At 35.6% G+C, this 12,856-nt stretch overlaps 1 non-coding gene across 1 annotated transcript; it reads left to right on the top strand.

Annotated features, from left to right (window-relative positions):
• Positions 1 to 4,113: 4,113 nt before the first annotated feature.
• LOC145577158 (small nucleolar RNA R71) lies at positions 4,114 to 4,220 on the top strand. Its single transcript, XR_014098645.1, has one exon. It is a non-coding gene; the product is annotated as a small nucleolar RNA R71 (small nucleolar RNA).
• Positions 4,221 to 12,856: the final 8,636 nt, after the last annotated feature.

Genomic DNA, 12,856 nt, shown 5'->3' with positions numbered 1-12,856 from the left:
GATGAAGGAAAGGGACCCATGAAGTCGATCCCCCAAACATCAAACACCTCCAATTCCAAAATCGGATTTTGAGGCATCTCATTTCTTTTTGATATGTTCCCGGTTCTTTGGCATTTGTCACAAGTCTTCACAAAGACCCATGCATCCTTGAATAGAGTAGGCCAAAATAACAAACATTGCAACACTTTTGCCGCCGTTTTGTTTGCTCCCATATGACCACCACATTGCGATGAGTGGCACATATGAAGCACACTTTGAATTTCATCGTCGGGAACACATCTTCTCAAGAGATCATCCACCCCTATCTTGTACAAAATAGGATCATCCCATATGTACCTTTTCGACTCATGCTTCAATTTTCTTCTTTGTTGAGGGGTGAACTCCGGTGGAGTTGCCTCACAAGACAAGTAGTTCACTATATCGGCATACCAAGGCAATGACTTTGCTTGGATAGCATACAAAACATCATCTTTGAGCTCATCATTGATTGGAAGTTGATCAACATCTTCATCTCGGATTTCCAACCTTGACAAATGATCCGCTACCGAATTTTCCGTCCCCTTTTTGTCTTTAACCTCTATATCAAAATCTTGCAAAGCAAGCACCCATCTCATCAACCTAGGCTTTGAATGCTTCTTGGACATGAGATATTTGATTGCCGAATGGTCGGTGTAGACAATGGTTTTTGAACCCAAAAGGTAGGAACGGAACTTGTCAAAGGCGTAGATTACCGCAAGAAGCTCCTTTTCGGTCGTGGTGTAGTTCTTTTGTGCATCATTCAGTGTCTTGCTTGCATAGTGGATCACGTGCACCCTCTTTTCTTTCTTTTGCCCCAACACGGCACCAACCGCCGTGTCACTTGCATCACACATTAGTTCAAAGAGGAGGCTCCAATCCGGAGCTTGCACTATTGGTGCCGAGATCAATGCATTCTTCAACCTACAAAATGCATCTAGACAAGCATCATCAAATACAAAATCACACTCCTTTTGAAGAAGTGTAGTAAGAGGTTTGGCTATTTTAGAGAAATCCTTGATGAAACGCCGATAGAAACTGGCATGTCCCAAGAAAGATCTCACCCCTTTCACATTAGTAGGGGGTGGGAGCTTCTCTATTACATCCACCTTAGCCCTATCAACCTCAATCCCCTCATGGGAGATCTTATGGCCAAGAACAATGCCTTCTTGAACCATAAAATGACATTTTTCCCAATTAAGGACAAGGTTGACCTCTTCACACTTTTTCAAACATCGCGTGAGATTAATTAAACAATCATCAAAAGAACTTCCCCCAACCGAGAAGTCATCCATAAAAACTTCCATTTCTTTTTCAATCATATCCGCAAAAATTGCCATCATACATCTTTGGAAGGTAGCGGGGGCATTGCATAAGCCAAATGGCATCCTACGGTAAGCATAGGTGCCATATGGACAAGTGAATGTTGTTTTCTCTTGGTCATCCGGGTGAATTGGGATTTGAAAGAACCCGGAATAACCATCAAGATAACAAAAATACTTGTGAGATGCTAGCCTTTCCAACATTTGATCAATAAAAGGCAATGGGAAGTGGTCTTTCTTGGTGGATGTGTTTAGCCTACGATAGTCTATACACATCCTCCAACCGGTAATAGTTCTAGTAGGGATGAGTTCACTTTTTTCATTTTTAATAACCGTCATCCCCCCCTTTTTAGGGACTACTTGCACCGGTGCCACCCATCTACTATTAGAAATAGGATAAATGATACCGGCGGCAAGTAGTTTAAGAACTTCCTTCTTGACCACTTCAAGCATTGGAGGATTAAGCTTTCTTTGTCTTTCAATTGATGGTTTAGCATCATCCTCCAATGAAATTCGATGCATACAAAGCGTTGGGATTATACCTTTCAAATCATCCATTTTATATCCCAAAGCTTTGCGATGCATCCTTAATACATTCAACAATTTCGAGGTTTGAACCTCATCCAATGAAGCATTAACAATAACCGGAAAAGTAGAAGATGGACCAAGAAACTCATACCTCAAGTTGGATGGTAGAGGTTTTAGCTCTACACTTGGGCATTCCTTACCATTGTCGTTCATGAGTTGTTTCTTCATTTCTTCTTTTCCAATTACTAGGTTTGCTTCTTCCTTGTCCATGGGGGTGGAGTCAAGAATCTCCTCAATTGGCTCCATCTCCATGTCTTCATTGCAAGACCTATCTTTGCTTTCAAGTTCATACTCAAGAGAATCATTAGTGTTATGCAAATGTAATTGTATGGATTCATTAATAACATTCTCAACAATATCAATACTCATACAATCATCCATGTTGGAAGGACACTTCATAACTTGGTTCAATTTGAATTCCACTTTCTCTTTTCCAACAAGTAAAGACAATTTACCATGTTTCACATCAATAATGGCCCCCGCCGTGGCTAAGAAAGGCCTACCTAGAATTATGGGGACATTCAAGTCCTCATCCATATCAAGCACAATAAAATCCACCGGAATGTAAAGTTTTCCCACCCTAAGGGGGACATCCTCTAATTTTCCCAAAGGCATCTTAACCGAACGATCGGCTAATTGAAGGGAAATGTTGGTGGGCTTTAACTCTCCTAGGCCAAGTCTTTTGCACATAGAAAGGGGCATCAAGCTTATGCTAGCACCAAGATCACATAAAGCACGATCAATTACCATTTCACCAATAGCACATGGAATAGAAAAACTACCGGGATCTTTAAGCTTAGTGGGCAACTTATTTTGAATAATTGCACTACAATTTTCCGGCATATTAATCGTTTCCACAAAGTCAACTTCTCTTTTATTACTCAAAATGTCTTTAAGAAATTTAGCATAAGTTGGCATTTGTTTAATAGCATCGGTGAATGGAATGTTAACATAAAGCTTCCTCAAGACTTCCAAAAACTTAGCAAATTGTTCATCAAGTCTAGACCCGGCAAACCTTCCCGGAAAAGGAAGCTTTGCCACATGTAGCGGGATTTCACTCTCTTTTTTTTCTTTCTCAACTTCTTTCTTTTTGTTTTTCTCTTCTTCTTCTTCTACTCTCAACTCTCCATGGGAATCACTCATTTCAATCACTCTTTCCTTTGACTTCTCGCCTTCTAAGTCATGTTGCATTCCCTTCCCTTGAACTTCCCCCAAGCTTTTTCCACTTCTAGTTACAATGGCATTGGCTTGCTCTCTAGGATCTAGACCTTGGCTAGGCAATGAGGTACTAGACTTGCCTTTAAGGGCACTAGCTATTTGGGCCATTTGATTTTCCAACATTTTATTGTGGGTTTGCATTTGCTTTAAGCTTTCCTCTAAGTCATTTGTCTTTTTAGTTTGGGAGTTCATGAATTGCTCCAACATGTTTTCTAGATTAGACTTAGGAGGAGGGGGAGCTTGAATTTGGAGTGGTGGTCGAGGGATAGGAGCTATGGTTGGTCTTACTCCTCCATTAAAACCGGGTGGGTTGTGAGTGGAAGAGTATTGGCCTTTTTGTTGGTATCTATTGTCATTTCTATAATTCCGTTGATTATTAGACACATAATTACCACTACCACTAGCTTGACCTTGACCACTACCTTGCCCTTGGTTTTGGCCACTTCTCCAACCAAAATTAGGGTGATGTTTCCATCCCTCGTTGTAGGTGTTGGAGTAGGGGTCAAACCTAGGATTAGCATTCACGTTATTGACTTGTTCCATGGAAGGGGAAAGGGAACATTGCTCATTCAACAAATAACAATCGGAAGACGCATGGTCTTCACCACCACATACATCACAAGACATCAATTGCATAGACACATTATCATTCGAAGAATTAGGTGCACGTGAGTTAGGGAGGGGGGAGATAGGAGGGGGAGAAGATTGCATTTGATCGAATTTAGAAGACAAGGCATCCAATTTTGAACTAAGCATGTTAATAGCATTTACCTCATACTTTCCCCCTCTCTTAGAGGTGCTTCTCTCATCGGGGCTCCAATCGGTGTAGTTTTGGACTACATCCTCTATGATCTTTAATGCCTCCGCGGGTGGTTTGTTCATGAGTGGCCCACCCGAAGCTCCATCTAAGAGTATGCGGTCCGATCTCAAGAGACCCCTATAGAATCCATGAAGCAAGAGCCAATCTTCCATCCCATGGTGGGGGCATTGTTGTTGATAGCTTTTGAATCTCTCCCAAGCATCGTAGAGAGACTCATCGGGCTCTTGTTGGAAGTTTGAAATCTTGGACCTCAACTCCGCCGTTTTCCCAAGAGGAATGAACCTCCCAAGGAATGCTGAAGTTACCTCATTCCAAGTTGTCAATGAATTCGGAGTCAACCTATCGAGCCAATCACTTGCACTTCCCGAAAGAGAAAATTTGAACATGCTTAGAAGAATGTACTCCGGAGTCACCCCATTTGCCTTCACGGTGCTACAATACCGTGTGAATTGCTTTAGATGCGCAATGGGGTCCTCATGCTTTGCCCCGGAGAATTGATGACCCTCAATCAAGGTGATAAGGGCGGGCCTTATCTCGAAATTATTTGCTTCGGTAGTGGGAGTAACAATCCCACTTGCTTCTTGATACGGAGGAGGAACACCAAATTCTCTCAAAGTCTTATTTGGAAGAGCCATCTCAAATTGGTGAAGAGGCGGAGAAGTTGGAGAATTTGTCCTTGGTGACTCTAGTGGAATGGTTTCTCCACTAGTCTCACTAGAACTAGATTGATCGGACTCAACTACCACTTGTGGCTCACTTGACGTGGCACCACTAGCCTTCGCCCTCTTTTCTCTTCGATTTTCCCTTACTACTTTTTCAAGCTCGAGATTCAACGGCACAAGAGGAAGTGTCCTATTGCTGCGTTTGGGCATAAACAAAGAAGACTAGAAGGGAGATTAGTAGGTTAGTCAAAGAAAACATAGAAAAATAAAGCTATACAAATGAACTAGTCTCACATATCTCATAAGTAACTCAATGCTTAACGCCATTCCCCGGCAACGGCGCCATTTTGGTTCTCGAAATAATCGGTCGTTGGACAATCACCCTAAACTAAACAATGTTTTTACCAAAACTAACCTAAGACAAGTCCAGGGCAAGTAGAGGATCGTGTCCACAGGGAATAGGCGAAGAACACCAAGAGTATGAAACGGTTGTAAGCTAATTCGGTCAGAAATTGGGTTTTGAATGGTTAGCTACTATATAGAAGAATGCTAGGGGAAACGGGATTCAACACCAACCAAAGCCAAGGAATCAATAACAAAGACGAATCATGAGTACACATAGAAGATAGAAAAGGAACTTATCATTGCCTTCTTTCAAAGTCACAACATAAGTACTCCCTAGATTAAGCACTAACACGATAAGGATTAAGTCTCAAGGATAGGGAGTGGGTTTCTAGCTCGAGTTTGTCTCTCGATCGCTCCGAACTAGCATGAAGCTCGAATAATTGGAATTTCTCACCTAATTACCATACTAAAGCAACCTAGTCAATGAAACCAAACATCCAAAATCATGAAAGTAGCATAATCTAATTACACAAGAAAAGACTCACTCCAAAACCCCATCTTTCGATGTGAGAAGAGGGATGAACACATGGGCATAATGTGGCCAACAAATTGCACATGCAATTATCAATTCAAGCACAAACAACTATCAATCCAAGGTAGCACATGAATAATTCCAAGTCAATTAACCATAGCTTGGTTGGGTCTTCACCCAACCCCTAACTAAGAGACTACTCACTAAACATGGTGGAAATTAATCTAGCAATTAAAGTAAGGGTTTTCATGAATTCAAATAAGCTAGGAAAGAGATGAAACAAGGATGGATTAAACATGCAAGAATAAATAAACAAGATTAAGGGAGAAATTATCAACTCAAAGAAATTAAAATTGAAAATTAAGAGCAAGAGATAGAAGAAAGAGATTACTTAAAATGCTTCAAAGTTGAGAAATTGTTGAATTCAAGAGAACAATCTTCAATTAATCTACTACAATGATTAAGTTGAGAAGTTCTAAGCTAAGAAATGAGGGTTGAGAGAACTAAGGGTCTAAGAAAACTAAAAGGAAAAGAAGATCCAGAAAACTGAAGCCAAGGGTCGTATTTATATGCCCAAAAGTTACATCGTAAAATCCGTCAAAATCGAGCTTCAGAACAGAAGGAGCGCCCGCTCCTATAAGGAGGAGCGCCCGCTCCTGGGTGTGGAGCGCCCGCTCCTGGGCTCTCTGCACGCCCTCTCCTCTTGCACCAGTTTGAGGCAGTTTGTAGGAAAACAGGGAGGAGCGCCCGCTCCTAAATAGGTGCACGCCCGCTCCTAAAAGTGCAGGGGAGGCAGAATGTGGCAGTTCAGGCAGGAGCGCCCGCTCCTAAAAGGCTGCACGCCCGCTCCTGATTTCCTTTGCTTCCAAAGAGTATTTCTTCATGCGTATGCTATTAGCCCATTTTTCATCGTACCTACAAGCACGAGCACACACATAAAAGGAAACGGGGAAGCCAAAAGATGCAAATTAGCACAAGAGGAGTTAGAAAAAGGGATTAAAGTAGGGGAAAGAGTACAAAATTGTGTTTTAAAAAGCCATGATAAGTGGACAAATAAAACACTTATCATTCGACTCTCTTTTTTCCTATAAATAGAGGTCATATCTCCCCTTTTTTCAATCATCAATAATCAACAATCATCATCTCTCTCTTTCTCTCTCTAAAAGCTAGAAGTCTTCTCTCTCTATTCTTTTTCTAAACCTTCCCTCAAACACAATTCCTCATACATTAGTTCTAGACACCCCTAGCTAAGTTCGAAGTTGCCTTCACCCTAGACGTGAAAGGTTTGATATTTCTGAGGGTTTGGTCCCAAATCTCTATTTCAATTATTTAATTTGATTGTTTGTTTTAATACTTTTCCTTGAAGTTACTAATGTGTGTATTTTGTTATTAGAAAGAGATACGAGACATCGAAGTAAGTACTTTAATTGTTTAATTGGTCTTATGATATAGAAATCATGTTAAGATTGTTATTTTGGTTCCTAGTATCATGTTAGGATACTTTCCTTTGTATGATATTTAGGGTGATTTGCTTATCAATTATGATTTCTAGGATGCTTCCTATTTTCTTTCCTAATAGCATGTTAGTATCATGTTAGGGCTAAAGTTTTGATTTTTATTGTTTAGTGACATGCTAGGGTTTGTTATTAATCTTGGTAGTATCATGCCTAGGATTTTGCTATTAATATTATGCTTTAATTATGATTATAATTATGATGATTTATTATTATGTTGCTTTATGTTTGTTATTATTGTTATTGCTTGATCACGCCTTTTATGCATATTTAAAGGGAATTTGTACTTGTAATCACGCTTAATAAGATAATTAATAACTTGTTTAGGCTAATATGATTATAATTCAAGTGATCGCCAATAATAGTTTTATTTGTGCATTAAATTCAACCAACATAGATAAACAGGTTTAGGGTAAACCTATTGATTGCATGTTAGTCAGAAAGCGCACATGAATACGAGTAGAATAAAGTAGAGGCCTATTTTATAGGGCGAGTTCTTTCTCTTTTAGATTGGATTCGTACCCTCATCCTCGAAAATTGGAGTTGACGATCTCATGGATCGTTAAGGGGTGTAACCCTGTGAACGGTTTACAAGTTCCTAAAACTTGTTGACGACTCTTTTGCTCTAGCTTCCTTCCATTTGGACGCCACCATACTTAAGTGTATGATCACAGTGGGGTTCAAGTTTGGGGTAATGCTTGAAATATTCCCTACACATATCAGCTAACAAAAGAAATATATCAGCTAACAAACTAAACATATCAGCCAACAAATGAAACATATCAGCTAACAAAAGTATTAAATCAGCAAACAAAAGCAGCAACATATAAGCCAACAAAATAAACAAATTAAGCAACAAGAAAACATATCAGCCGACAAAAGGAACATATAAGAAAACAAAATATCATCTCTAGGTTGGATGATATCCTCTATGAATTTTATAATATCTTCTATAAGCTGGGTTGTTGTTTTTGAGGCTTGCCTCACGCAATACCTTCTCCTAAAAAAATTCCCCATATTTTCCCTCTTCCTTTTTCGTTTTTTATATGATCAGTTGTCGTATTTCTTCTTGCTCACAGCTCTCGGTCTTTTTGCTCACAATAAATAATAGGGAAGCAACAACCTTGTTGCTAGATTCTTGCTGAATTTGTCTCGATTTCGTGTGTCGGAAATAAGTAGGTTTTACACTCTTGTTAAGGATCCTGACCCCTTGTTTTTTAATACAAAGAATAGGAATTCTCGTATATTTGATAAGGTAATTATCTTTGCGAGTACTAATAAAAGTGATGAAAATGATATGCTTGTGTATTAAAGAACAATCCACTGCATGTCACTAAAGAATAATAAATCTCAACTAAAATATTTCAAATCATTCATAGCTTATCATATTCTTAATAACATTTTTATCAGATTCTCAATATTCAACAGCAAGGATAAAAAAAATAAAAAAAAAACTAGCACCCTCATCTTGTTCTAAATTGCTTCTATCTTAGTGTCATACAATCAAAATAGGCCAAATGAACAACACGCGGATTGAGAAGAGATGGAAAACCAACAAAATTCACAGCAGTATCTTGTGAGGTTTAATTTCACAGCAGTATTTTGTGAGAATATGACAGAGCTAGAAAATATGGAAGAAATTAAATTATTAAAAGCATAAAATCAGCAAAGTTAATATTAGGGAAGCTAGTTAACTCATCTAATTGAAATGTAATACACTAACATATCATTTGCATCACTTTTATTAGTACTCGCAAAGAGAATTACCTTATCAAACATACGAGAATTCCTATTCTTTGTATTAAAAAACAAGGGCTCGGGATCCTTAACAAGAGTATAAAGGCTACTAATTTCTAACACACAAAATTGAGGCAAATTCGGCAAAGAATCTAGCAACAAGATTGTTGCTTCCCTAATATTTACTACGAGCAAGAAAATTGAGAGCTGCAAGCAAGAAGAAATACGGCAATTGACAATAGAAAGTATGAATTAGGAAGAAAGGGAAATTTGGGGAAATTTTTTAGGGTTTATAATTTGGGGGAAAAAATTAGGGTTTATAATTTGAGGGAAACTTGAGAATTTTTTTCAAGGTTTTCAATTTCAGTGAAGTGAGTAGTTAGGAGAATCATATATATAGAGAGGAAAACAAACACCTCATAAGAGTTATTACCCTATTTTAGCCTATTTAAAGTTTGATCTAACCCAAGGCTCATTATTTGGTGACCCTTTCAAATCCCACATCACTTAAACTAGAAAAATCGTTTTATAAACGGGCTGGGTCAGGGCTTTTAACAGACCCCTAACCCATTGAATAGGTCCAGTGATAGCTTTTGGCTCTATAAGGCCCTTTAAAGACCCTTTATACTGCAAATACTTAGCTACATAGTGATGCAACTAAACTAATTACAACACCATCAAAACACAACATTTTTCTAATAAAACGCAAGATCTCTTTATCCTTTTCCTTTCTTCTTCAACATTCTTCCTTGAGTTCCTTTGTCAACATTTCTTCCCACAAGATTTTTCTTAGATTTTATAATTTTTAGAGTTTGTTATTCATGTTTTGATGGATATACTCCTCTCACTTAAAATCTATAAGTTTTAGTAACAATCAATTGAATTTATTGAAGAGGAAAGAGAAAAATCGAGGAGAGAGAAAGTTAAAGGTCAAAAGAGGTTAAATTTGTCAATTTGTAATTGTAATTTGTACGATTTTTTTTTTTGACAGGTAATTTGTATGATTTCGTTTTTCATGATGATTTATTGTTTGATTATTTGAGTTTTCTATGAATTTGTGATGAACATCAATTGAATTGCTTAATTTGATATGAATATCAATTGGATTGCTTAATTTGTGATGAATATCAATTTATTGTAGTCATCTTCTCTCTCCTCTCTCTTTCTCCCTTTTTTTTAAAAAATTCCCAATCATGTAACAAATCAATAATTATTTTCTCTATGATGAATCAAATTTAGATTTAAGGTGTGTATAATTTTATAGCGTTAGAATAATGATGATCGAACTTGAGTATAATTTCCAATTCCGTTTAAAAAAACAAAAACTTAACACGTAGTAATTTAAAAATAATGAACATTTAGTACATTAAAATTGAACATTAAAAAATGAACAAATTATAAGTATTAAAAATATGAATATATGCATTTTAGAAAATGAACATACACAGTCAAAATATGAACAAATGTGTTGGTTTATTTTTTGAATGCATATGAACATAAGCACTTCAGAAGGTGAACGTATACATAAAAAAAATATGAACATACGGATTTCAGAAAGTGAGCATATGCATTTCAAATTGTTTACAACCATTCAAAATATGAACATATGCATAAAAAATGTGAAGATAAGCATTTAAAATATGAACATAAGCACGCATAAACAGACAAAATGAGAACATTTTATGAACATTAAGAATATTTATCATATGGACAACAAACATTAATATTATGAAAAATTTTCAAAGTATTTTATGAACATAAAGTATTCATTTGATTTCACCAAATTTTTAACAATTCCGATAAAAATTTCAAACAACAGAGTATCGAACAATATTCAAACAAAATTAAGTGATATTTACATGAAATTACCTTTTTTGGAGGGGAGAATCCGTTAAATTTTTTGTCTCATCTCGAATATCCATGATTGTTTTTAAGGAGAAAGAGTGAATTGTGTTTGATTGTTAGAGAGAGAAAATCAAAGAGCGAAGTAATAACTTTCATAAATATAAGTTTGAGAGTGACGGTTTTTTTTTTAAAAAAAATTATCTTTAAAAAAAATGGCTGCTGGAAGTGACAGTTTTGTATAAATGACGGTTGGATGGGCTGCAAATTATATATATGTTCAGTTTTTTGGGTGGGATCGTTTTGGTTTGGGGCTATTTTTAATGGGCACATTTGAAATTAGGCTTGTGGATTGCATTGGTACTGCAGCTACAATAGCTACACAAGGGTGCAGCTTTGACCAATTGCCCTTTATATAATAATTATTTATGGCTAGATTCTAGTCTACGCATCTTACCCTACACTTTTCCTTCCCCCAAATACTAATACTCACTTTCTCTACATAAACGTATTGTCCCCCCCCCCCCACCCCATATATATACAAAAAAGAAAAAAAATCAAACCATCATTCTCATTTCACTTTCTCTCTCCTTACCCATTTTCTGCATTTTCTCTCTCTACACCCATTTTTTGCATTTTCAAATCCGAATATTTCTACGAATTTGTGACAATTTATAAAAAAATTGTTCAATTACTACAGAATTCAACAAATCAAGGTCGAAATTCAAAGGAGTAAGTGATTTTGTTCATATTTAGTTCGAAAAAGAGTATAAACCTTAGTTTAAATAAATTTTTGTTGCAATTGTGTTACAGGAACAACATCGAAGTGTAAAACATGGAAAAAGAGTATTAATTATTGCTTTTTAATAATTTTTACTAATTTTCATTTAAATATTAGTAAGCTGAACAAATACATTTTGATTTTTGGGTATGAAGTCTTTTTTTTTTGCAGTACAAAGGAAATAGTTTCAGAGAAGAATATCAAATTAAGAATCTGGAGAAAAGTAAGCACTAATTAAATTAGTTCATAGTGGTTTTTTTTGTTTTTTTTTTTTTAATGAATGTTCATTTATATATTAGTATACAGTCATTCACATGTTAATAAATGATTAATATAATTGTTCATTTATATATTACTACATAGTCATTGTATTAATGTTCATTCTTTTTCATAGTTTGGAGTGGGAAGTTATTTTGATGAGTGTTCATTTGTATTTTGGCAGATGTATGTTCAATCACAAAAAAGTATATGATTTTCACATATATTAATATACGATTATTAGAATATTGATAAATATTTATATTTTGGTCATCCTCTTCAAATATTTCATGCTTGGTTCAATTTTGAGTTTCAATATATGTCTTTTTCATATGGATGTATGGTAAATCACATATTGATAGGTTCAAGAGTTATTCACGTATATATTTCATGTTCATTGATTGATATCTTTCATAGGTATTTTTAAACCAATGCATGTTTATTTATATATTAATAGATGTTCATTTCATATTGAACTATGCAAAAATGTTCATTATTTATTAATAGTTGTTCATTTCCATATTAATGGATGATCATTGATATACTAATATATGTTCATTTATATATTAATATATGTTCATTTCCGTATTGATCATTTCAATTGTTATACTACTCATATTCATATGAAAATTGGTTCATTTCAACACTTATTCTTGCTCAAATCTAACGAAAAATTCATTTATTTTTGTCTATTAGTTTAACAAAGAATCATGGATATAGTGAGTTACACCACACAATAGCAATGGAAAAAAAAGGAAGACGACAAAAATAAGGAAATCAAGAAGGCATGGATTCGCACAACACGGACCAATAACACGAGCTTGAATTTTTCGATTTTGGATCGAGAATTCATTGTGTATAATAATATGCATGTGTGGAATTGTGTTGCATATTTATACATTCAATATTTTAATTTTTGGTGATATACAATTTCTATTTGATTTTAATAAGAAGGAAAAAAATTTCCCCCCCAAAGTACTATTACAAATCACATCCTTCAAAGCAAACATTTAATATATATATATATATATATATATATTCATATTTTTTGACAACTTATATAATGTTCATATTAGGGAAACAACATGTTCATAAACAAAAAACTAAATATTCATAAGAACTTGTATTTATACAATTGTCGACTTTGAACCATCATTAACTAACTATATTTGAATATACATGTTCATAATCACACTTGAACGATCAATAGAAAACCATACAA

The sequence above is a fragment of the Chenopodium album genome, chromosome 13 (assembly GCF_948465745.1).
Source record: "Chenopodium album chromosome 13, dcCheAlbu1.1, whole genome shotgun sequence".
In the NCBI taxonomy this organism is placed as follows: Eukaryota; Viridiplantae; Streptophyta; class Magnoliopsida; order Caryophyllales; family Amaranthaceae; genus Chenopodium; species Chenopodium album.
Note: the sequence above shows the minus strand (reverse complement) of the source record. Positions and strands in the feature narration are given on the sequence as shown.